The following is a 25,296-nucleotide window of genomic DNA, read 5'->3' on the forward strand; positions in this document are numbered from 1 at the left end:
CAAAGTTTCGATTTAAATTGGGTTAAAAGTTGGTTAAAATGAAACTAGTGTTTTCTCGAAGAGGGTAGCAGCAGGCCAGCCACCCCCCTAAGGCTGCCAGCACCACCAGCGCGCCTCCTTCTGTGCAAGCACCCAGCATGCCTCAGCCCGTCCAGCCCTGCCCACCCATAGCCAGCCTCGCCCACCCAAGCCCACATCCAGTTCCCATGCCCATTTCTAGTGCCCAATTGCTTGTTTTTTAGCATTTTAGGTGTTGGTGAGCATTTTTGAATCCCAATTAAGATTTTCTTGATATTTTGACCCTAGAATGAATACTTTTGGATTAAAAACTGATTTTTGGGCCATTTTGTGTAATGTGAGGAAAATGGACTTAAGGTGCAAAATGTGAATATTTAGGTGTTAAAATGAGTTCAAGTGGTTACATTGAATCAGTATGGGCTATTTAGGGTTGATTTGACCTCTTGTGAGTGTCTAATAACCTTGGGACTTTATTTCAGGCCAAATTAAGGTTGGAAAGGCTTAAAACCCAAGGAGCTTGCGCCAGTGATAGTGAGTGGTTTACTTTCGAGTGTTTTGATATAGAAACTAATTATATATTATAGTAAGTTATGATTTATGAAATTTGATGGCATGATCTATTTTACTTGACTGATATTTCAAAAATGTTTAAAGCATGATTTCTAAACTCTCGATGGTTTTATACAATCTTGATTTATCAAAATGTAGTTTGAAATCAGAGTTTACATACTTATGATTTGTATGGTTTTTATGAAAACCTCTTGATGGTGGAATCAAGGTTGTTGAATGGTTGTGTAAATGGTTTCAAACTACTGATTCTTGTACCTGAGAGATGGTTATATTCCCGTGCTACTTGAATGTGTTTTAGTAGTATTGCTAAGGCGATCAGGGAGCTACTGGGGTCAAATGTGGCCAGAGTATACTGGGAAGTCAAGAGGAACCTGCGCCTGTAGCGCCACCCAGGCTATCAAGGGGCTACCACCAGGGTCAGATGTAGTGTGTATTTATGGTTAACCTTGAGGTAGCTCTGCCTGTACATATGACCTTGTGATTTGGTTTACACCGTGGGGGGCATTCTTTGTCCAGAGTAACCCCCCGTTGTAAAAGAGTATTTGGGTACAGAGTTGGTGTGGTTTTCTGATAATGATTGAATGCTTTAAAATGTGCTTATGAGAGTTGATCATGCCACTGTTTTACTAGCACGTGTTTAAGATGCTATTGAATCTTTTATACTTGGCCAATGTTTTATTGAACGATTTAATTACTTTTACTGATGATTTACAAAGCGATAACTTATGTTATATTCAATTACCACTCACTGGGCATTAGCTCATGCTTTCGATGTTTTATGTTCCCCCACCCCCTCAGGTAGCGTTAAAGTTCCGGAAACACTCTGAGCTATTTATTGCCACATGACAAGAGTCTCCTGCTACATTGTAGGCCTTGCACCGTTGTAAGTAGATTGCATATCATGAACCTTACGTGTCATGGTTTTGGGAGTATGGGACAAGAGGAGTTATTTTCTTGTGTAATGTCTGAAAGTGTTTCCATTGTGTATAAACTTTGTTCATGGTTTTTATATAACAGGAGATAGAAAGTTTATGAAATTTGTTTGTGGATATCGTAATATGGAATATGCTTAATGGAAATTAAATATACTAAAGGATTATTGTGTAACTGTTCAGATTTAAACACAGGTTAAGTTGGTTAGTAAGATGCTAAATGTCATTGGGGGAGGTGATGTTTGGCATCTTCACACCTCTTCTAGATTAGGTGGGTAATCTGGGAGGGGGTGTGATAGATTCTTTGTCCCTTTTCGATCAATTATCTTGATATCAAATTCTTGAAGGAGGAGAACCCATCTGATCAATCTCGGCTTTGCGTCCCTCTTTGTCATCAATTATTTGATTGTCGAGTGGTCAGTATGAATGAGTACCTTAGTTCCCAACAAGTATGCCCAAAATTTTTCCAACACAAAAATCACAGCCAATAGCTCTTTTTCAATGGTGGTATAATTAATTTGAGCATGGTTCAGAGTCTTACTCGCATATGCGATGGGGTGCAAAATTGTTTTCTTCTTTTGCACTAGTACGGCTCCCATCACATACCCGCTTGCGTCGCACATGATTTCGAATGACAATGTCCAATCCGGCGCAATTAAGACGGGTGCAGTAATCAGCACATCCTTTAAAATTCAAAATATGTTGAGGCAATTGTTATCAAATTCAAACTTTCTGTCTGCTTCTAGTAACGCACTCAATGGTCTTGCTATCTTAGAAAAGTCTTTAACGAATCGTTTGTAGAATCCAGCATGCCCCAAGAAGCTTCGCACTGCCTTCAGGTTGGTTGGAGGTGGAAGCTTTTTAATTGCGTCAATCTCTGCTTTGTCCACCTACAACCCTTCTCGGGAGACCTTGTGTCTCAACACTATACCCTTTATCACCATGAAGTGACATTTTTCTCAATTGAGCACCAGGTTCGTCTCTTCACATTTTTTCAGAATTTTCTCCAGATTGGCCAGGCAGACTTCATAAGTATTCCCATAAATGGAGAAGTCATCCATAAATATTTCTACTGAGTCCTTGAGATAATCTGAAAAGATCGCCATCATGCACCTCTGAAACGTGCTTGGTGCATTGCAAAGGTCGAACGACATGTAGCAAAATGTGAATGTCCCATATGGGCAGGTGAATGTGGTCTTGTCTTGGTCTTTAGAAGTTATCATGATCTGGTTGTACCCGGCGTATCCATCCAAGAAACAGTAAAAATCATTCCCCACTAATCTGTCCAGTATTTGATCGATGAATAGCAGAGGGAATTGATCTTTCTTTGTGGCTGCATTCAATTTGCAGTAGTCTATACAGATGTGCCATCCAGTGATGGTCCTCTGCGGTATTAATTCATTGTTCTCATTGGTCTGTAGATGCGCCAAACAGTAAAAGTCATTCCACCCTTCTTCGGCACACATTGCATAGGGCTGACCCACGTGCTATCTACAATGGGATAGATAATGCCCGTATCCAGCCACTTGATAATCTCCTTTTTTATGACCTCTTTCATCACAGGGTTAAGTTTGCGTTGATTTTCAATGGTTTCTTTCTGGTCGTCCTCAAGATGAATGTGGTGCATGGAATACGCGGGGCTAATTCCTCTGATATCAGCAAGCGTCCAGTCGATTGCTCGCACGTGCTTTTTGAGAATACTCATCAATGCATTTTCTTGATCTGCGTTGAGCGCAAAGGAAATTATTACTGGCACCTTCTCATTCTACCCCAAAAATGTGTACTTCAGATGTGTTGGTAGGGTTTTTAGTTCAAGAGTTGGTGGCTCCACGAGAGAAGGTTGCGTTATTTTTCTTTCTTCCTTCGGCTCTTCTTCTTACGTTGCGATCGGTCCTTCTTCCTTGGTTTTTTTTTTTTGTTACGGTAACTATGGATGCGTCAGCATCCTCTTCTTCATACTCTTCATCAAACTTTTCTTCTTCAATGAAATTCAAGTCATCTTCTGAATCTGGAAGGTCTTCTTCATTAGGAAATTTCATGGCACGAATTATATTAAATTTAAGCTTCTGTCCGTTTATGCTCAAAGTGATCTTGCCCTTGTGCACATCAATTTGAGCACGACCCGTTGATAGGAAAGGTCGTCCGAAAATGATGGGCATATCTTTATCGGCCTCATAATCCAGGATGATGAAGTCAGCTGGAAAAATAAATTTATCAATTGTGATCAGCACGTCCTTCACCTTACCCTCTGGATGAACAAAAGATTTGTTGGCTAGTTAGAAAGTCATGGATGTGGGCATAAGTTCCCCCACATTTAGTTGTCGAAATATTGACAACGACATCAAATTTATGCTAGCCCATAAGTCACACAGGGCTTGCCCAATATAGAGTCCTCCTATGGAGCAAGGAATAGTAAAGCTCCTAGGATCGCTCATCTTTGGTGGGATAATAGATTTGGAACTTTGTGTTAGTGCCACTGTGGCAAATTTTCCAGCGCCTCTTTTCTTGGTTACCATGTCCTTCAGAAACTTGGCATAGGCAGGCATTTCCTCAATTGCTTCACTAAAAGGAATATTAACATGTAATTATTTCAGCATAGACATGAAGCATTGGTACTGTACCTCTTCGTTTTTCTTCTTCTTTAGCCTCTGAGGGAAAAGTGGTAACTAGCTTTCACAATTCCCATTTCATTTGACTTTGTGGTTGACGCAACCTCAGGTTCTATTACTTCATTTTCTTTTTCTTTTTCTTGCGTTGCCGCAATCTCAGGTTCAACTGCGATGGAGGTTGATCTATTCTGCTCTTTCTTTTCTCCCTCCACAATCTTTCCACTGCGCAATGTCACAACCTGACATTGATCCTTACCTGAACCCCCTGGGTTGTCTGGAAGCTTGGTTGAACTTGGCAGCGTCCCTTACGGTCTACTTTTGAGCTCATTTGCAATCTGGCCCATTTGCAGTTCAAGGTTGCGGATGGACGTAGCTTGACTTTGAAGCACCGTCTCATTTTTTTCTATATATTGCTTCAGTATGCTTTCTACGGAAGAAGATTGTCGTGGTTGTTGTGAGCTACTTGCTTGGTTGCTCTATTGACCTTTGTTGCATTGAAAGAACCTTGGTGGCCCTTCTTTTTGTGACACAGATTGAAAATTTTGTTGTTGATTCTTCCCAGCAAAATTTGGGTGGCTTTTCCACTCGCGGTTGTAACTGTTTGAAAAGGGGTTATTCTTTACAAAATATATAGACTATGGATTTTGTGGGCAATCTTCCATCGCACCTTGCGGTGTTTTGACTTATTGAGTTGATTTGCCCACCTTGTGGTGTTGGGTTGCTGATCGTCATTCCTTGAATCAAATTCATCATTCCAGTCATTTGGTTTTGCAAAGAAACAATAGCATCGTTATTTGCATCCGAATATTTGAGTCTTAATCTTTGGTCGCTCTCCCTTCAGTCTTCATGATTCTTGGAGATGCGATCCAGGATATTCTTTGCCTCATCATAAGTCTTGTCAAGTAGACCACCAACCGCTGCCACATTGGCAGCGGTCTGCGAAGCAGGATTTAAATCGTGGTAGAAAATTTCCATTTGAAGGCAGTCTGGCAGCCCATTATGCAGACAATCTTGGACCAACCTTTTAAACCTCACCCAGGCAACGCTAAGCGATTCATCCATATCTTGTCCAAAATTAGTAATAAGCTTTCTTCGTCTGGCATTTTCTGTAGGTGGGAAATACTTCTTCATAAACTTCTCCACCACTTGCTCCCAAGAAGTGATCTCTCCTAGTTCGAGCGAATAAGCCCATTTCCTAGCCTAATCGCAGAGAGAAAATGGAAACAACGTTAGTCGAACCTCCTCAGCAGAGATGTTCGGCAACAAAAAAGTATTGCAGATTTCAATAAAACTTCAGAGGTGGACGTGCGAATCTTCGCCATGCCTTCCTCCGAATTGACCTGTAGACTGGATCATCTGCAGCATCACCGGTTTCATTTCAAATATACTTCCATCTAAGGCAGGCCTCATGATTCTTAGAGGTTTGGCGATGCATAGTCCATAATGAGCCTATTGCGATCGTTTGCCAACAGAATCGAATTTGCCATGACATTGTTGTTGTTTGGTGCTTCATTCCTAGGCTGCTCTGCCATCTTTTCTTTATTGGATTGTGGTTGTTGTTGGCAGTCTCTTAGTCTCCTTCGAAATGTTCTCTCAATCTCCAGGTCGTAGTTCATCAGAGATTGAGAGTTTTGCAAAGAAATCACAAAAATTACTGTTAACAACTATTTTGCCGAAGTCCCCGGCAACGGCGCTTGTTGCTTAGATTTATGAGGTGTGAAAAATATGGATGATGTGTGTTGATAGATAGCGTTGTGCACTCAAATTTCCCCAACGGAATCCAACTGTAAATTCCTCTGAGTTTCCTGGTAAGTCCAGGGTCGAACACAGGGATTTGTGAAAATAGTTGCGTTGGAGATTTTTATAAAAACTTGCGGTAACCAGTGAAATAAACAAGTGTGGGGTGGTTATTGCATTGATGAAAATAATAATAAATACGGTAGAGTTTGAAAAGATTTGGTAAACGGGAAATATGATGAATATGTGGTGAACGAGTTGAGAAGGGTTTCAGCTAACATTCCCTAGGATGCATTCATGCTTTGCGATTGTGCACATGCATACAATAGTAAACCACCTCTCAACATGAATGCCACGACTTCTAAAACTAGAACACATGGATAAATATGTGATAAGTCTACAGGGTTTACACATAAACCTCTATCTTTATTTATGCAATGACAACATGACAATCACACAAATATGCGACCACATAATATCATTCCTATTCCTAGGATGCATGCAATGCAAGTTGACAAACAGAGCTTATCTCTAAGTCCCTATCTCTTGTTTATGCAAGTCTAATCTTGCTCTTTTGAGACCAGATTCTAACCTAACTCTCTCGAGACATTAGGTTCTTTCTTTAGATTCTCTCTCGAGTAACTCTAAAGGTGTAATTTCCACAACATAAAACAAGACAATCGCAAGCAATGAACTTCCTAGATCATGTTAGCTTAGTTCCTCTCAACCTATTCAACTAGTTTAGCTACTCATATGTATTAATTGAGTGAGCAGATGTAGAAATAGAACCTTCATTGAATAGATATAAGATGAAGTACAAAATAACAATGCAAGTATAATAAAGAGCCTAGAGAGATTTCTTACCACCAGGCGTTACACTGTTCTACTCGTGCTGTAAAGATCTTCTCGGTTTTGCGAGAGTCAACCCGTTCTCTGCTCTTACGCACCAAGGTTCTCTCTTGAGCCACCTTGGACGATCTTTGGCCTCACCACTCTTCTCTAGCTCCACCGTAAAATGGAAAAGAAAACTATGAACAGAGATGTGAACTTGTAAAGTGATGTGAAGTAATCGACTTCTTAACCCCTTCTCTGAATAATGCACTTGGTATTTATAGAGCATCAAAAGTGAAAGGCAGCTTCTCTCTCCTAGTTGTACAGATGGAACAGCTTTAATTCCTGACTGATGCGCCGGATAATTGTCACTGATAAAGCTGGATGTACTTTGTGACCGTTATCGGGTGTCAACTTAATTTGGATCCGACTGCCATCAACTTTCTGTCCCATCGATCTTAATTGTCCCTTCATCCGGATGCATCTACCATGTTACGGTGATTCTTCTTGGGTGAATGTTTGCGAGCACAATCAACGTAAAGTCTTGCGGTGAAGTTGCGCTCGACCAATGTATTCCTATGATCGCATTCTTTGCATTGTGTTAACACATTATTCTGCACAAAATATAAAGATCAACTGCTCTAATGCATTGGGCACATGCGACCGCAATATTATAGAATTTATGCTTAATGGACGCAATTTATCATATTTCATCAACGCAATCAAACATTATTTAAGGATTTAGCAATATGATAACATGCATTTCTACCTGTTATCAGCCCCCAAGTCACACAAGGCTTTCCCAATATAGAGTTCTCCTATGGAGCAAGGAATATTGAAGCTCCCAGGATCGCTCATCTTCTTTGGGATAATGGATTTGGAACTTTGCATTAATGCCACCGTGGCAAATTTTCCAGTGCCTCTTTTTTTAGTTACCATGTTCTTCAGAAACTTGGCATAGACAGGCATTTCCTCAATCGCTTCACTTAAAGGAATGCTAACATGCAATTGATTTAACATAAATAAGAAGCGTTGGTACTGTACCTCTTCATTTTTCTTCTTCCTAAGCCTCTGAGGGAAAGGTGGTAGCTGAACTTTCAAGGTTCCCATTTCATTTGACTTTGAGGTTGACGCAACCTCAGGTTTCACTGCTTCATTTTCTCTTTCTTCTTCTTGCGTTACCACAATCTCAGGCTCCGTTGTGATGGAAGTTTTTCTACTCTGATCCTTCTTTTCTCCCTCCATAATTTTTCCACTACGCAATGTCACAACCTTACATTGCTCCTTACCTGATCCCCCTAGGTTGCATGGTAGTTCGGTAGAACTGAGCAATGCCCCTTGCGGTCTACTTTTCAGCTCGCTTGTATTCTGGCCCATTTGCAATTCGAGGTTGCGGATGGACGCAGCCGAACTTTGAAGCACTGTCTCATTTTTCTCTATATATTTCTTCAGTAGGCTCTCCAGAGAAGAGGATTGCGGTGGTTATTGTGAGCTACTTGCTTGATTGCTCTGTTGACCATTGTTGCGTTGGAAGAATCCTGGTGGCCCTTTTTTTTTTGTGGCACAGATTGAAAATTTTGTTGTTGATTCTTCCAGGTAAAATTAGGGTGGTTTCTCCACCCGAGATTGTAAGTGTTTGAAAAGGAATTATTCTTTACAAAATATACAGACTGTGGATTTTGCGGGCAATCTTCTATCGCATGCCCATCACTGCAAGTTGTACACCTTGTAATGTTTTGACTTATTGTGTTGATTTGCCCACCTTGCAATGTTGGGCTACTGATCGCCATTCCTTGAATCAAATTCATCATTGCGGTAATTTGGATTTGTAATGAAACAATAGCACCGTTATTTGCATCAGAATCTTTAAGTCTCAATCTCTGGTCACTCTCCCTCTAGTCTTCATTGTTCTTGGAGATGCAGTCCAGGATATTCTTCGCCTCATCGTAAGTTTTGTCAAGCAGACCACCAGCGGCTGCTGCATTGGCAGCAGTCTGCGAAGCAAGATTCAAACCGTGACAGAAAATTTCCATTTGAAGGCAGTTTGGTAGCCCATTATGCAGACAATCTGGGACCAACCTTTTAAACCTCGCCCAAGAATTGCTGAGCGATTTGTCCATATCTTGTTCAATATTTGTAATAAGCTTCCTTCGTCTTGGGTTCTCGGTAGGTGGAAAATACTTTTTCATGAATGTTTCCACTACCTTCTCCCAAGAAGTAATCTCTCCTGGTTCAAGCGAATAAGCCCATTTCCTAGCTTGATCACAGAGAGAAAACGGGAATAATGTTAGTCGAACATCCTCAGCAGAGATGTTCGGGAACACAAAAGTATTGCAAATTTCAATAAAACTTCGGAGGTGGGCGTGCAGATCCTCACCACACCTTCCTCCGAATTGACCTGCAGTCTGAATCATCTACAGCATCACTAGTTTCATCTCGAATCTACTTCCGTTGAAGGCAGGCCTCATGATTCTCGAAGAGAAATCATAGAGGTTTGGCGATGAATAGTCCTTAATGGACCTATTATGATCGTTTGCCAACAGAATCGGATTTGCCATGACATTATTATCATTTGGTGCTCCACCTCCAGGCTGCTCCACCATCTCTTCTTTGTCTGATTGTGGTTGCTGTTGGCGGTCTCGTAGTCTCCTTAGAAACGTTCGCTCAATCTCTGGGTCATAATTCGCCAGAGATTGAGAGTTCTGTAAAGAAATCACAAAAATTACCATTAACAAACTATTTTGCCGAAGTCCCCGGAAACGGCGCCAAAAACTTGATGTGTTATTTTATTGAATGGAAATATGGAAGATACACATTGATGGATTGCGTTGCGCACTCAAGTTTTCCCAGCATAATTCAAGTATAAATTCCCCTGAGTTTCTTGGTAAGTCCAGGGTCGAACACAGGGACTTGTGAAAATAGTTGCATTGGTAATGTTTATGAAAACTTTGTGGTAACTAAGTAAATAAATAAGTATTGGGTGTGTTGTTGCGTTGATGAAAAAGAAGTAAATAAAGGTGGTGGATTTGAGAAAGATAGTTGCGTTGATAGATGCAATGAGTATGTGATGAATGGGTTGAGAAGATCTTTAGCTAGCGTTACTCGGGAATGTGTCAGACTATGGGATCATGTTACAACCATGCACAGCAAGTCATTTCCCAATGTAAATGTGATGCTCCTAAGTCTAGGATGCATGTGTTGAATGCAAAATGTCCATAGAGCTTATCCTAAGTCTCTACTCTTGTCCTATGCGTTGATGCAAGATGCATGAAAGCTAGGTGACTGCATACAATCATATCTTATCGCTAAGATGCATGTGATGCGTTAATAACAAATAATGCTCATTCCTACACGCTATCTCTCGTTTATACGTTCTAATCTGGTTCTTCCAAACCTAGATTTTGACCTGACCTTCCCAAGTCTAGATCCTGTCTTTAGACTACCCTCCCGAGTATCTCTAATAGACGAATGAAGTATTCACAAACAAGACAATCGCAAGAATGAAGATTCCTCGTTATGCTAGCTAATTTCTTCTCAACCCATTTAACTAATTTAGCTACTCATGCGTGAACAACAGAGAGTGAACAGATATAGAGAAAGAAATTCTATTGTTATAAATAAGTTGAATACAAAATGACAGTGGAAAGTAAAGGTAGAGAGCCTGGTAGCAATTCCTTACTGACCGAGACTTTTTACACTGAATCTCTATTCTAAACTAAATATGTTCCAGTTTCCACAGGCATCGGCCCTCTCTCTGTCTTGGAGCTTCTGGTGCTTTCCCAAGCTTACCAAAACGATCTACCGGCACACTTTCTTCCTCGCGTCCGTCTTAAAATGAAAGAAAACTATGGACAGAGGCGTGAACTTGTAAAGTGGTGAATTAATTGACTACTTAACCCCTTCTCTGAAGAATGCACTTGGTATTTATAGAGCTTCCATGGTGAAAGGTGGCTTCTCTCTCCCGGTTGTACAGATGGGACAACTTTAATTCCTGATTGATGCGTCGAATAATTATCACCGATAAAGCTGAATGTACTTCGTGACTGTTATCAGTTGTCAACTTAATTTGGATCCGACTGTCATAAACTTTTTGTCCCATCGCTCTTAATTATCCTTTCACCTTGATGCGCCCACCATGTTGAGCTGACCAAGTTGCGGCGATTCTTCTTGGGCGAATGTTTGTGAGCAAGATTAACGCAAAGCCTTACGCTGAAGTTGTGCTCGACCAATGAATTCCTATGATCGCAATCTTTGCATTGCGTTAACGCATATTCTGCACAAAAATATAAAGATCAATTGTTCTAATGCGTTGGACGCATGCGACCGCAATATTATAGATTTTGTGCTTAATCGACGCAATTTAACATATTTCATCAATGCAATCCAACATTGTTAACTTAGCACTATGATAACGTGCATTTCTGCCTGTTATCACCTTCTAAGTAAAAAAAAAAAAAAAAAACTATGAACAAGGCTACTTCTATCTATAGGAAAAATTCTATAACTAAGCAAACTCCTTCACTGAAGGTGGCCTTCGGTATTTATAGACTTTAGGGTGAGAAGCTTCTTCTCTTTTATGGTTGCACTGATGGGATGTCATTAATTCTCTGTCTAATGTGTCGAATATTTGTCACTGAAAAGTTAAATGTACTTGCTACAGTGGTCGTTTACGGCTTGTCAACTTAATTCGGAATTGATCGTCATCAGCTTTCTGTCCCATTGTTATTTATTAAGCTTTCACCCAGATACCCCACCTTGATGTGCCGGCTCTATGCGGCCACTTTTCTTGAGTAGATTTTCCGGAGCGCAAATGATTGCATAACATTGCGGCCGCAATCTTTTAATGCGTTCGGACATTAATTTCTTCGGATCGCATTTTCGTCTTGCATCAACGCATTTTCCTGCATAAAATACATAAGTTAGTTTTTTTTAATACGATGGACACATGCGATCGCAATGTTGTGAACTTAGTGTTTTTGGACACATTATTGTATATTTTTATCATCACAATCCTGCATTGTTTTATGACTTTGCGCTGTAATAACGTGCATTTTTGCCCGTTATCATGCTGCTAAGGTCAAGGTCTGCCACAAGCTACAGTTATACTTTCGGGGTTTTAGAGTTGTTGATGTAAACTTGTTAGTCAGGTCTTAGAGTTGTATAAACATTACATTGTGGTAATAAAATGGGCCTACTCAATCAGTTGTTGTTTATCTCCTTAACTTAAAGTTTACTATGAGTAAAGAGGTTAAAGTTAGGTAGTAGGTATCACAAAAGGGTGATATTTGCAGTTCTTCACGCCTCTCCTCGGGCTCAAGAGACTGGCTCGGGGTGGGGTGTGACATGTTAGCAATTGACATGTATTCATTTACAAGAAATGTAAATATAAAGGAAAGAATTAAAAGAAAAGTTTAAGGGTAAAAAATAATAATTTATATAAAGAATACAATTATATTGGAGATTGGGTTGATTATAAAATTTTTAAGAGCCAAGTTAATAGGGTGAACTAAATGAGCTTTGCATGAACTATGAACACTAAGATTACTTAAATGTAATTTTAGAAAGAGTTTTTTTTTTTTTTGGAAAATGAATACGAAGATAGAAAAAGTATAAATAAATAAATAAAACAATTGGATTCATTTTGTACGATATTTGAGATTGGTTATGGCTCATATCCATAACGTTTCCGTTTTCTGTTTCTTGTTCCTTGTTTCTTGTTTTCTGCTTTTTATAAACTAGAAACAGAAATATGTTTGAAAACTATTCTTGTTTCCAGTTTCTTGAAAAAAAGAAACAAAAACAAAAACATGTTTGATAACAATTTCTTGTTTATTATTTTTTTCTAATAATATAATATAAAAAATGAAGAAACTCGTTTTGAAGGAGATCCTTGAGCAGAAGCGGATCGTCCAAATTCCATTAATTATTGAAAACATAATTTACGGTAAAAAAACAAGATATGCATCAAAGTAAATTAAGCATGCTTCATACCATAAAAAAGGGTTCAAGAGATATAGCCTTCGAAGAACCATTCTTCGTGTAATTCCCTCAAACAATCATGAACTCAGTAACTCTTGATGACAGTCTTCAAGAACTTCTCGAACCAAATAAATCTGACATTACCATAGTGAGCCTTTAGTATTCTCATGGTGAGAACCTTTGTGAATACATCTTGTTCCTTAAATTCCTACTGATTCTCTAATGAACAATTTTGATTCATAATCTCTTATGAACCAAATCCTTTCTCTATCACGAGAAGGCGGGGTCCTGATTGTTCAAGAACTGGAGTCAGTACTTAAGAGAACAACTTATCTACTAATCCTAAATAGGGTAGGAGTGAATTTTATCTTGCAAGGTTATGTCAAATTGATTCATTAATCAATGCATTTTAAATGTTGGTATTTTTAATCAATATGGTCTTTCTATTTTATGAGGATATTATCTTATAATTATATATATTAGGCAGAAAAATATTGCAAAAAATATTTATTTTTATTTTTATAATATAAAAAATATAGAAAATGCATCCAAACTTATTTTGATTTTTAAAAACAAAAAGAAAATACACAATTATCAAACTTTATTTCAGATTTTCAATTAAGAAAAACATAAAACTAAAAAAATTATCAAACATGTTTGTTTTTTTTTTTTTTAAAAAAAAAAAAAGCAGATAAAAAAAAGAGTTATCAAATGTACATGTTTTTTATTTTCTGAAAACAAAGAAAAAAAACAAAAAAGCAGATTTTTAAAAACAAGAAGCTAAAGTCTCAGAAACTATTTTGTTTTTTTGTTTTTTTTAAAAAAAAATTAAGCCCATAAAGAGTCATTACAACCTTTAAAATTCATGCTTTGTTTAATTACTTTTTACCTAAATTTTATAATACTAAGCTAAAACTTTAAAAATAAAAAATAAATTTTAAAAACTTGTCGTTATTTTGGAATTTAAGCTAAAAGTTCAATTCTTATATTTAAGAAAGATACAAATCATTATAAGAATTTGAGAGAAAATAGACTTAAGTTTCAGAAACCAAAAATAAAAACCAATCACCATAGAGTTTCCAAAAATAAAGAAAAAAACTCAGTTTGATAATTATTTAATTGTTTTTTTCTTTTTAAAAATTAATTATTGGCTTATAAACACTGAGTCCACGTATTCCTCTCTTTATCTTGCTATCTTCATTTTTTATTGTTTATAAATTTAAATACAAATTTTGAAAATAAAAGTTAAAAAAAAATCATATGTGATATAGAAATGATGAGAAAATAAGTATATTTTTTTTAAACAAAGCGAGGACATAGTTATAAAACTGGAAATTAAAATAGTTGATGCGGTTAGTACCGCAAGAAAAATAATTATTATTTTTAATTACATCTATAAGTGTTTATTGATAAAAATAAATGTAATAGTCTTAAAAGGACAAAACTTCTAATTTCTACTCTATGCTTAAATAAAGAAATTTTTTTTTTTTTTTTTAAAAAAAAAAGGTCTGTGTTGTACCTTCAGATTTTAAATGTCAAAAACTTTATTGGAATAATCTTAGTTGGTATTATGGATTGAATTTGGACCAATATCAATAGATGAATATAATTTTGACAAAAATTGAGGTATTATTTGTTGCCACGTATAGATTTTGGGATAAAGTTTACAAGTATATATTATATATAGTTTTTTTATTTCTTATCTTTTTCTTAAGGGACATTCTAGATGGCTTATAACTTTGTTTTCATACTATGCGAATATATACTCTATTGATGTAAATTATAGTCAATTATTAGTATTTTCGTGTTTTCCTTTATTCTAAACTTTTTGTACGGTATTTGAGATTGGTTATGGCTCATGTCCATAATGTTTCTGTTTTCTGTTTCTAGTTCCTTATTTCTTATTTCCTACTTTTTATGAACTAGAAATATAAATATGCTTGATAACTATTCTTGAATTTTGTTTCTTGAAAAAAAAAAAAAAATTGATAACAGTTTCTTGTTTATTATTTTTTCTAATAATATAATATAAAAAATGAAGGAATTCGTTTTGAAGTAGATCCTTGAGCGGAAGCAAATCGTCCAAAATCTGTTAATTATTAAAAATATAATTTACAATAAACAAACAAGATATGCATCAAAGTAAATTACAACATGTTTAATACCATAAAAAAAGGGTTTAAGAGATATAACCTTTGAAGAACCTTTCTTCATGTAATTCCCTCAAATAGTCACGAACTTAGCTACTCTTGAAAACCGTCTTCAAGAACTTCTTGAACCAAATAGATCATACACTACCACAGTAAGCCTCTGGTATTCTCAAGGTGAGAACCCAAGAGTGATGGACTCTGACTATTTTGGTTAGGAGGGATTGTTTGAGTTTGGAGGAAGAAGAAGATTGAAGCACACAAAACGTTTATGTAAAAACTCAATGGTATAGCGAAAAACGTATTGTTGAGGAAGAAGAAGAAAACTATTTTCTTTTATTCCTCTTGCCACAAAAATCAATAACCACCCACTAAGATGGTTGGAGAGAAAATAGGATAGTAAGTATTCAAAAATAATAAAATAATATAAATAAATATGATAATTAACTTACCATATTATATTTATATTAAACTATATGTTATATCATATATAACATATAACCTATAGTTATAATATTGTATCATATACAATATAAACTATAGTTTTTTTCTCTATTTTATGGCATCTAATATAAATCATATTTATATTAAATTTAACAACTATGAATTATATTGATAGAAAATATATTTGAATCTCATTCAAATATTTAATTTCTCCAATTTAACAACAATGTATCAAATATATTATGACAATTATATCATATATAATTGACGCAATATATAATTAAATCCCTCTTATTAATTTGAACAATTCAAATTAACCCAAAAACTTATTCTCAACTAAATTCTTTTGAGCTACCAAAGGAACCTTATGGACCTGTAGATTGAAGCTCCACCGGTACTAAATCCTTTTGAGCTACCAAGTTTAGAAGTCCATTATTCACCGATCTCTCAATCCTTTTGAGATTTATGTGCCCTAATCAAAGGTGTCAAAGTTGGGCATTTTCTTTAGGAGAAATTTTAAGTCGTTTATTTTGAGTTACGACAGATTTAAACATCTCTATATTATAGAGGGAATTTGTTGTTAACGGTCTTAGCACATACAAATTATTTTCCAGTAATGTTGAACATATCTCAACGCCATCTTTTAAAATAAATACTTTATTCATTAGAAAGTTGAGAGTATATTTACATTCAAGCAGACACTTTACAGAAATTAAGTTCCTCTTTAATTCAGGTACTATATATACATCATTTAAAATGATAAACCTATTTTGTAAAGTTAGATGGAGGCCTCCCACTGCCAAAGTTGAGACGACGTGCTCGGTACCACCATTAATTTACCAAATTTATTTTCTTCTCCACTTTTATGATTTTCCTGCTTCCTTTCTTCATCTCTAAACTCTTCTTCTTCATCTACCACAGTAGCCATTAGTAGATCGCCGGAGGAATGTAGCTGTCAGAAATCCGTGGATTTATGGTTGCACTGCTACTGAGGTGTCGCCCATCTGACTCATAGTGTTTTTCTAGAGCTGCAAGGCGATGAGGGAGCTCATTTGGGGCTGTTATGAGACGTACCGGTAGTCTTTGTGTTATTCATTAGGTGTTGGAGTGCTGCTAGAACATACTACAGTCATGAAATCCTATAGCTACCAAGGGGACCTCATGAACCTGTAGCTTAAAGCTCCAACAGTACATGAATAACTGACTAAACTTTTTAGTCACGAAATCCACCATCTATTAACTGTTGGTCACTCCATTAAAGACCGACAGCTGCACTTTTCGCACTATAGATATATTTCTGTGTCCGTATGACTAATCAACAATGCGATAACCCTTCACAAAACCCTTGTATGTACAGTTGGACCAATTTACCATTTTGCCCATATAGTTACATTTACCTCCTTAAGTATCACTAATTCCTCTAATGAAAAATAAGTCATAGTCCTACTATGACTAAGTCCTCTCTTCAAACGAGTGCGTGTAGCCACTATGTTCAAGACCCGGAATCAACCCTTAAGGGAGCAATTTATCTACTTACCCCTACTTTAGTGAAGAAGTGAATTTCATCTTGTGTAGTTGAGTTCTCAGTTCCCCAATCAGACGAATCTTCAAAAAGGTAGACTTGTTGAGTTGGCACTCTGGCCACTCACCCATACTAATTAAAGGACCGCCCTCATAGGCAAGAGTTCCCAACTCATTCAAGATTAAGGTCATATCACCTATGGTCATTTTAGTGAAATGTAAGTCTCAATTATCAACGGCGTTATATAAAGAGACTAATCATCTCATTGTCCGGTCTTCTACAAACTCTTTGTATAGGACTCACTCGCATGTCTCTACATGAATGGTCAGGATCAGACCATTTGTAGCACTTTACAACACTTGTAACATCTACAAAGCGGGTCGTATCCGTAGTGTCGACGGACCATTTAGGTTATTACTTAAGGCATGATCTACTTATATATCTCAAATACATGCTTAATTTGCATGAAATAACCATGGATCTTAGTTTATTGGATATGAGTAACTGCAAATAAAATAACATTTATTAATGAGAATGTGTACAAAAAGTTTACAAACTACTAAATCATCGGGAGAATTAGGACACCAATCCCAACAATCTCCCACTTGTCCTAATGCCTCGGGAGACTAATGTACAATACATAAAAACAATATAATATAAAATAAACTAGAGCATACTCTATACCCCATTATTATCTCCTACTTGCCCAAGACAAGGTGCCACATGTCCTGTAGACCTAGACTCTCTAGATGACCCTCGAACACTTTAGCCATAAGAGCCTTTGTAAACGGATCAGCAACATTGTGCTCCAACACGATCTTCATGACTATCACATCACCGCGATGCACAATCTCCCTGATAAAATGATACTTCCGTTCAATATGCTTGCCTCTTCGGTGACTTCAAGGTTCCTTTGAATTTGCCACAGCCCCACTGTTATCACAATAGAATGTGATTGACAAAGACATATTTGGAACAACTTCCAAATCTATAAAGAACTTCCTAAGCCAAACAGCAATTTTAGCAGCTTCACAAGTGGCTACGTATTTGTCTTCCATTGTGGAGCCCATGATGCTTCCTTGTTTGACATTTTGCCAAACTACAACACCTCCATTTAGAGTGAACACTGATCCTGATGTCGATTTTCAAGAACCTTTACCAGTCTGAAAGTCAGAGTTTGTGTATCCTGTAAGGATGAAATCCTTATCTCTATACACGAGCATATAGTCTTTCGTTCTCTGAAGATACTTGAGAATCGTTTTGACTGCCGTTTAGTAATCTAATCCTGAATTTGATTGATATCGATTGATAATCCCTACTGCATAGAAAATGTCAGGTCTAGTATATAACATTACATACATGAGGCTTCCAACAGCCGAAGCATAGGGAATCACTTTCATTTCTTCAACCTCTTGAGGTGCCTTAGGACACTGTTCCTTAAACAAAATAATTCCATGCCTGAAAGGTAATAAACCCCTTTTAAAATTCTGCATCGAGTACCTGATCAACATCTTGTCAATGTACGATGCTCAAGACAAGGCTAACCTCTTATTCTTATGATCCCGAAGATCTGGATCCCTAGAACATATAGCGCCTCTCCCAAATCTTTCATTTGGAATTGGGTGGCTAGCCACTTTTTAATGTCAGTCAGAAAACTTACATCATTCCCAATGAGTAGGATATCATCCACATACAGCACCAGAAAGCAACTGAATTGTTGATGATTTTCTTGTAAACACAAGGCTCATCAACATTTTTATCAAAGCCAAATGATTTGATCGCACTATCAAATCGAATTTTCCATGATCTAAATGCTTGTTTCAGCCCATAAATGGACCTATTAAGCTTGCAAACCTTTTGCTCTTGATCTGGAATAATGAGTCCCTCTGGTTGAGCCATGTAGATGGTCTCCTCAAGATTACAATTCAGAAAGACAATCTTGATGTCCATTTGTCATATCTCATAATCATAAAATGTAGCTATAGACAGGAGAATCCTGATAGACTCCAACATGACAACAAGTGAGAAAGTTTCCTTATAGTCCACTCTCTCAATTTGGGTATAACCCTTTGCCATAAGTCTAGCCTTAAAGATCTGCACCTTTCCATCTACACGTCGTTTTCTCTTATAGATCCACTTACTCCCTATAGGTTTTATCTCATCGGGCTGATTCACATGTTCCCAGACAGAATTGAAGTACATAAACTCAATTTCCTGATTCATGGCTTTAATGCACTCATCTTTGTCAACATCTTCCATTGCTTGCTTATAAGACAATGGATCCTTAACTCCATCATCAGACATGATATTTTGGGCTTCAGTCAAACCCATGTAGTGTTTTTGTGGCTTCGCAACCCTCCCACTACGTCGAGGCAGTCTCAACTCTTGAGATGGTTGACTAGATGTACCGACATCAACAACTTTTGTTGATCTATCAATTTGTTCAACAACTCTTGTTGAACTTTCAGTAGTCTCACTAGAAATCTCATGTAAAACAAGCTTGCTCCATGGCTTATGATCTCTGATTTGGTCTTCTTCGAAGAAGATAGTATTTTTCGACACAAACACCTTATTCTCCCTCGGATTATAGAAGTATCCACCTCGCATTTCCTTGGGGTAGCCTACAAAGAGGCAAACTTTCGAAAGCGGTTTCAACTTTTTAGGTTTAGCCACAAGAAGTGGATCGGACATCCCCAAATCCTGAAGTGGCGTAAACTACCTTTACGACCTCTCCACAACTCAAAAGATGTTTCAGAAACACTCTTCGAGGGAACGTTGTTCAAAATATAACATATAGTCTCCGCTGCAAATCCCCAAAATGAGTCTGGAAGATAAGCATCATAGACCAAACCATGTCCAATAGGGTTTTGTTTCTCCATTTTGATACACCATTCTACTGGGGTGTACCTGGGACCGAGAGTTGGGACGTGATTCCATATTCTATCATATAGTTCTAGAATGCTGAGTCCATATACTCTCCACCACGATCAGATTGTAGTGTTTTTATCTTTTCACTTAACAAGTTTTCAACTTCAGCCTTATATTCCTTGAACTTTTCAAGAGCGTCACACTTACATTGCATTAGGTATAGATACCCATAATTGAATAATCATCTATGAAAGAGATGAAACAATCATACCCACCTCGAGCTCTAACACTTATCAAACCACAGAGGTCTGAATGTATAAGCTCCAAGATTTCCTTAGCTCTATAACCTTTTCTAGTAAAAGGTTATTTGGTCGTCTTGCCTTCAAGGCATGATTCACATACTGGCAAGGAGTTTTCTTCTAAACCATTTACAAGTCCACATTTCACCAACTTCTCAATCCTATTGAGGTTAATGTGACCTAACCTTAGATGCCAAAGATGGGTGTTTTCCTTAAGAGAAACCTTTGGTCTTTTTGTAGTTGTTGTTGTTTTGAACATTTCAGTATTAAGCAAGGCTTTTATGATTAACGACCTTTAGTACATATAGGTTATTTTCGATTGAACCAAAACCAATCTCCATACCATTCTTAAAAATAAACACTTTATTCTCAGAAAAGGAGACGATATAACATTGTTCAGTCAGACAAGAAACTAAGATTAAGTTCCTCTTGATATGTGGAACTACAAAAACATTATCCAGAACAGATAACATTTCTTTTCCAAAAATAACTTCAGCCTACCTATAGAAACAGCTGAAACAACCTCACCAGTATCAACTCTAAAGAGTCATCTCTCCATCTTCCAACATTGTCCAGGAACTAAATCCTTGGTAGGAAGAACTTACTTGATTAGTAGCACCTAAATTAAGTATCTAGGTAGGATCATCATTCTCTACCAAACACGTCTCCAAGACAAATAAATCACATTTACTGTCTTTAGACTTCTTTCTGTTCTGGAGAGTAGGGATCAGTATCAGAACCTAAATAATCTCAAGGTTCTATTTTAGAGAAAAAATATCGTCAATGAACTTCATCAGAATCAGCAACAATTGCTTTCTCTTTTAGTCCCTTGACATTCAAGAAACTCTGAGGTTATCTTGGGAACTGACACTACTTGCTTCTTTGTCATCCATCCCTTTTTGCTCAAAAAGTGAGAATTGGCGTTCAAACAATTCTTGCAACAAGTCCACGATCTTACTGCAATGACCATGTTCTCAAAACTTTTGGCCAATGCAGGGTTCAGTTCTTGGTAGAAGATCTCCATCTGTAAGCAGTCTGGTAAGCCGTTATGTAGGCAGTCTCTTACCAGCCTCTTAAACCTCGCCTAAGCATCACTGAGCGATTCATCAATTTCCTGTTCAAAATTCGTAATTAACTTCCTCCTTCTTTCGTTCTCTGTTGGAGGGAAGTATTTCTTCATGAACTTTTCCATGACTTGTTCCTACGAAGTTATCTCTCCCGGTTCGAGAGAATAAGCCCATTTTCGTGCCTGGTCATACAACGAAAATGGAAACAAAGTTAGTCGAACTTCCTCGGTGGAGATATTAAGAAACACAAAAGTGTTGCAGATCTCTATGAAACTCCGAAGGTGGGCGTGCGGGTCCTCGCCATACCTTCTACTAAACAGTCCGGCAGTCTGGATCATCTACAGCATCACAAGCTTCATTTTGAATCTCAATCCATCAAGAGTAGGCCTCATGATTCCTAGGGAGAAATTGTATAGGTTGTGCGACGCATAGTCCCAAATGGGCCTATTGCGGTTGTTCGCCAATAAGATGGAATTCGCCATGACATTATTTCATTTGGTGCTCCATTTCCAAGTTGTTCTACCATGTTATCTTTCTCTTGTTGTTGTTGTTGGCAGCTATCTCTCAGTCTTCATCAGAATGTTCTTTCAATCTCTAGGTCGTAATGCACTAGAGATTGAAAGCTGCAAAGAAAATCAGAAAATTACCGTTAGAACACTATATTGCCGAAGTCCCCGGCAACGGCACCAAAAACATGATGCATTATTTTATTCGATGAAATAATGGAGTGGAATGCGTTGATGGAAAATGCATTGTGCAAACAACTTTTCTTAGCAGGACCCAAGTATAAACCCTACTGAGTTTCCTGGTAAGCCCAGGGTTGAACTCAGGGACTAAGGAAAACAATATGTGGTAGTAATTTTTAAATCACTTTGCAGTAACAATAAATCAAGAGTTGGTTGGTTTGTTGTTTATAGTATAAAAAGTATGTGGTGGATTTGAGATAAAAGTAATTATGCGATAAATACACTGAGTATGCGGCGGAAGGGGTTGAGAAGGTCTTTAGTTAGCGTTTCTCGAGAATGCATTCAAACTATGTGATCATGCTACACTCATGCGACAGCAAATCTTCCAATGAAAATGCAGTGGCTCCTAATTTTAGAACGCATGCGATGAATGCGATAGTGTCTATAGAGCTTATTCCTAAGTCTCTACTTCTTACCTATGCAATGATGCAAGATGCACACAAGGACAAGGTGACTGCATAAAATTATAACCTATCTCTAGGATGCATGCGATGTGTTAATAGCAAACAGAGCTTATTCCTAAGCTACTATCTCTTGATTATGCATTTCTAATCTGACTCTCCTGAGCCTAGATAATAACCTGACTTTTCCAAGCCTAGATTTTATCCTTAGACTACTCTCTCGAGTATCTCTAATGAACGAACGATGCATACATAATACAAGATAATCGCATAAAATGAAGATCCCAGGTTATGCTAGTTAAGTGCTTCTAAACCCATTCGACAGATTTAGCTACTCATGCGTATTGTACAGAGAGTGAACAGATATAAAGATACAATTTCCATTTATATAAATAAGTTCATAGTACAAAATGAGAATGGAAATAAGGGTAAAGAGCCTGGTAGCAATTCCTAGCTTCCCAAGGCTTTTACACTGTTATCTCTATTCTACTCAAAAGATGTTCTTTATTCCACAAGAGTTCACCCTCTCTTTGATCTCGACGCTCCCGACACTCTTCTAAGTTCACAGGAACAATCTCTCGGTATAATCTCCTTTCGCTCGCTTCCACCTTCTAAGTAAAAGAAAACTATGAACAAGGCTACTTTTATCTTAGGGGAGAATTGTCTAACTAAACGAACTTCTTTACTGAAGATGGCCTTTGGTATTTATAGAGCTTCGGGATGAAAGGCTTCTTCTTTCTTATGATTGCACTGATGAGATGGCATTAATTTTTAGTTTGATGTACCAAATATTTGTCACTGAAAAGTTGAGTGTACTTGCTACAGAAGGTCAGTAACGACTTGTCAACTTAATTTGGAATCGACCGTCATCAGCTTTTTGTCCCATCGTCATATATTATGCTTTTCACTCAGATGTGCCCACCATGATCCGCTGGCTCTATGCGGCAATCTTCTTGAGCAGATATTCGCAAACGCAAATGATCGCATAGCCTTACGTCAACGCAATCTCTTAATGCGCTCGGACATTAATTTCTTTGGATCGCATTTCCACCTTGAGTTAACGCATTTTCTGCACAAAAATACATACGTTAGCTGTTTTAATGTGATGGAAGCATGCGATCGCAATTTTGTGAACTTAATGCTTTTGGACGCAATATTGTATATTTTTATCAACACAATCCTGCATTGTTTTATAACTTTGAGTTGTAATAACGTGCATTCCTGCCTATTATCACACCCCCAAATTTAAACAATGTTTGTCCTCAAGCATAAGCTAAAGATTTCCTTTAGAAAGTCGATTGCCTTCTCTTTCCTAGATTTCTCAAGGATGCCTTATTCAAATCCTATACACCAAAATCTCCTTAATTCTCATCCAGGTCTCTTCCTAAAATATTTCTAAAATTTAGGGACCGCAAGTTTTACCTTAAAAAAGACTTTACTAGATTCTAGGGCATTGCATGATTTATTTCATTAAAAAAAAAACTTTTTTTATTGGGGTGTTTTTCAATGATTTTTATGATTGCGTATTCTAGACATATAATAATTTTTTTATGACCTTGCGCTGATCCAAGTGCCTAGCCTTCGTTTTGGCTTGCCCTCACGAGTGTTATGCAGACATCCAAGTACGAGCAAGGCGCTCCTTCTCAGTCTAAACTCATGCCTATTTGGCAGCGGAGTTGCGATCATTTATTTATGTGTTGACACAATTCCTACCTTCGTTTTGGCTTGCCTCCATGTGTGTCACGTGGACATCCAACTACAAGTAGGATCCGATCGCAACGTTATGATGATTTTTTTATATAAGACTAAAAATAGCAAGGCCGAAAAAATGAATACCACACCCCAAATTTAAAATGCGGCAATGGTCCTCATTGCTAAAAGATTGAAAGAAGTCATGCGATGCTCTTAAGAAGTTTCATAAAGGGTCAGTTTAAAAGAAAACTAGCAGACCCCTAACTTCAAGAAATATTTTATGAGGTGACTATCCTAAAATTAAGTTGACTCTAGTATATACGAAAAAAATAGAAGCACGCGTTTCATCATTGAAATCATAATTGGCAAGGAGAAATCATGCAGTGACTTACTAAATTGATCAATGTTAAATGATTGCGCCAACCAAAGAGGACGTGGTGATAAAATTTTCAAAATTAAAATGCGATGTGATAGTGCAAAATTTGGAATAAAGTCAAGGAAAGATACAACCCCTAAATTTACGCTGTCGCCCGCATTATTTGTGGACGCATCCTGCTTTGGGGCGATCTGCTTTCTTTTTATTGCGGTGACGAAATAAAGTAGTTGCGTCTTCGTGTAGTGCCTCCACAATCTTTTACCTCGATCGTTGCAAAAAAAAAAACATTTAGTGGGTCAAATACAAAAATAAAGTTAACACAAATCGTTTACCACGATCGTTCAATACGATTGCATTTTTTTTAATGAAAATATAAAGATAAAGATAAGCAAATATACGGTAATAGTTAAAAGACAGGTAATGAAAATTCATGAAGCATTAATATAAAAAGGATATTTCAAAAAGAATGCGTCCCTGATGAGTTTGAGTCACATAGTAACGCAGGGACTACTTATTTCAAGCTGGATTTTTTACGTCCACGGTGGCTTTTTCTTCTTTTCTCGGTCTTCTGGGATCTTGACTGCCTTAATCCAGAGCTTTTCTCTATTGACGTTCATTATGATTTTCCCCTTGCGCATATCAATTTGAACGCGACCGGTCGAGAGGAATGGTCGTCTCAATATGATGGGTGCATCTTCGTCCGCTTTATAATCCAAAATGATGAAGTCTATCGGCAAGATGAATTTGTCAATTAAGATTGCGACATCTTTCTCCCTCGGGATGTATTCGGGATCTATTCACGAGTAGAAGAGTCTCCGTCGTGGGCGTGAGTTTGCCCATATTCAATCGTTTGAAGATTGATAGCGACATTACATTTATACTCGTCCCAAGATTGCATAGTGCTTGGCCACTGTAGACCCCTCCAATTGAGCATGGTATCGTGAAGATTTCTGGGTTGCACATTTTTGGTGGGATCATTGTATTTTGCATTACTACCTCCATAGCGATCTTATCTTCATCATTCTATTTCTTTCTCAATCTTTGCGGGAATGGTGGTA

General features: G+C 37.4%; 1 non-coding gene across 1 annotated transcript; it reads left to right on the forward strand.

Moving 5' to 3' along the window:
* The first annotated feature begins 20,996 nt into the window (after positions 1-20,996).
* LOC150037210 (small nucleolar RNA R71) lies at positions 20,997-21,103 on the forward strand. The gene has a single exon (XR_016528853.1). It is a non-coding gene; the product is annotated as a small nucleolar RNA R71 (small nucleolar RNA).
* Positions 21,104-25,296: the final 4,193 nt, after the last annotated feature.

The sequence above is a fragment of the Benincasa hispida genome, chromosome 3 (genome assembly GCF_027475165.1).
Source record: "Benincasa hispida cultivar pf3 chromosome 3, pf3_genome.v1.1, whole genome shotgun sequence".
In the NCBI taxonomy this organism is placed as follows: Eukaryota; Viridiplantae; Streptophyta; class Magnoliopsida; order Cucurbitales; family Cucurbitaceae; genus Benincasa; species Benincasa hispida.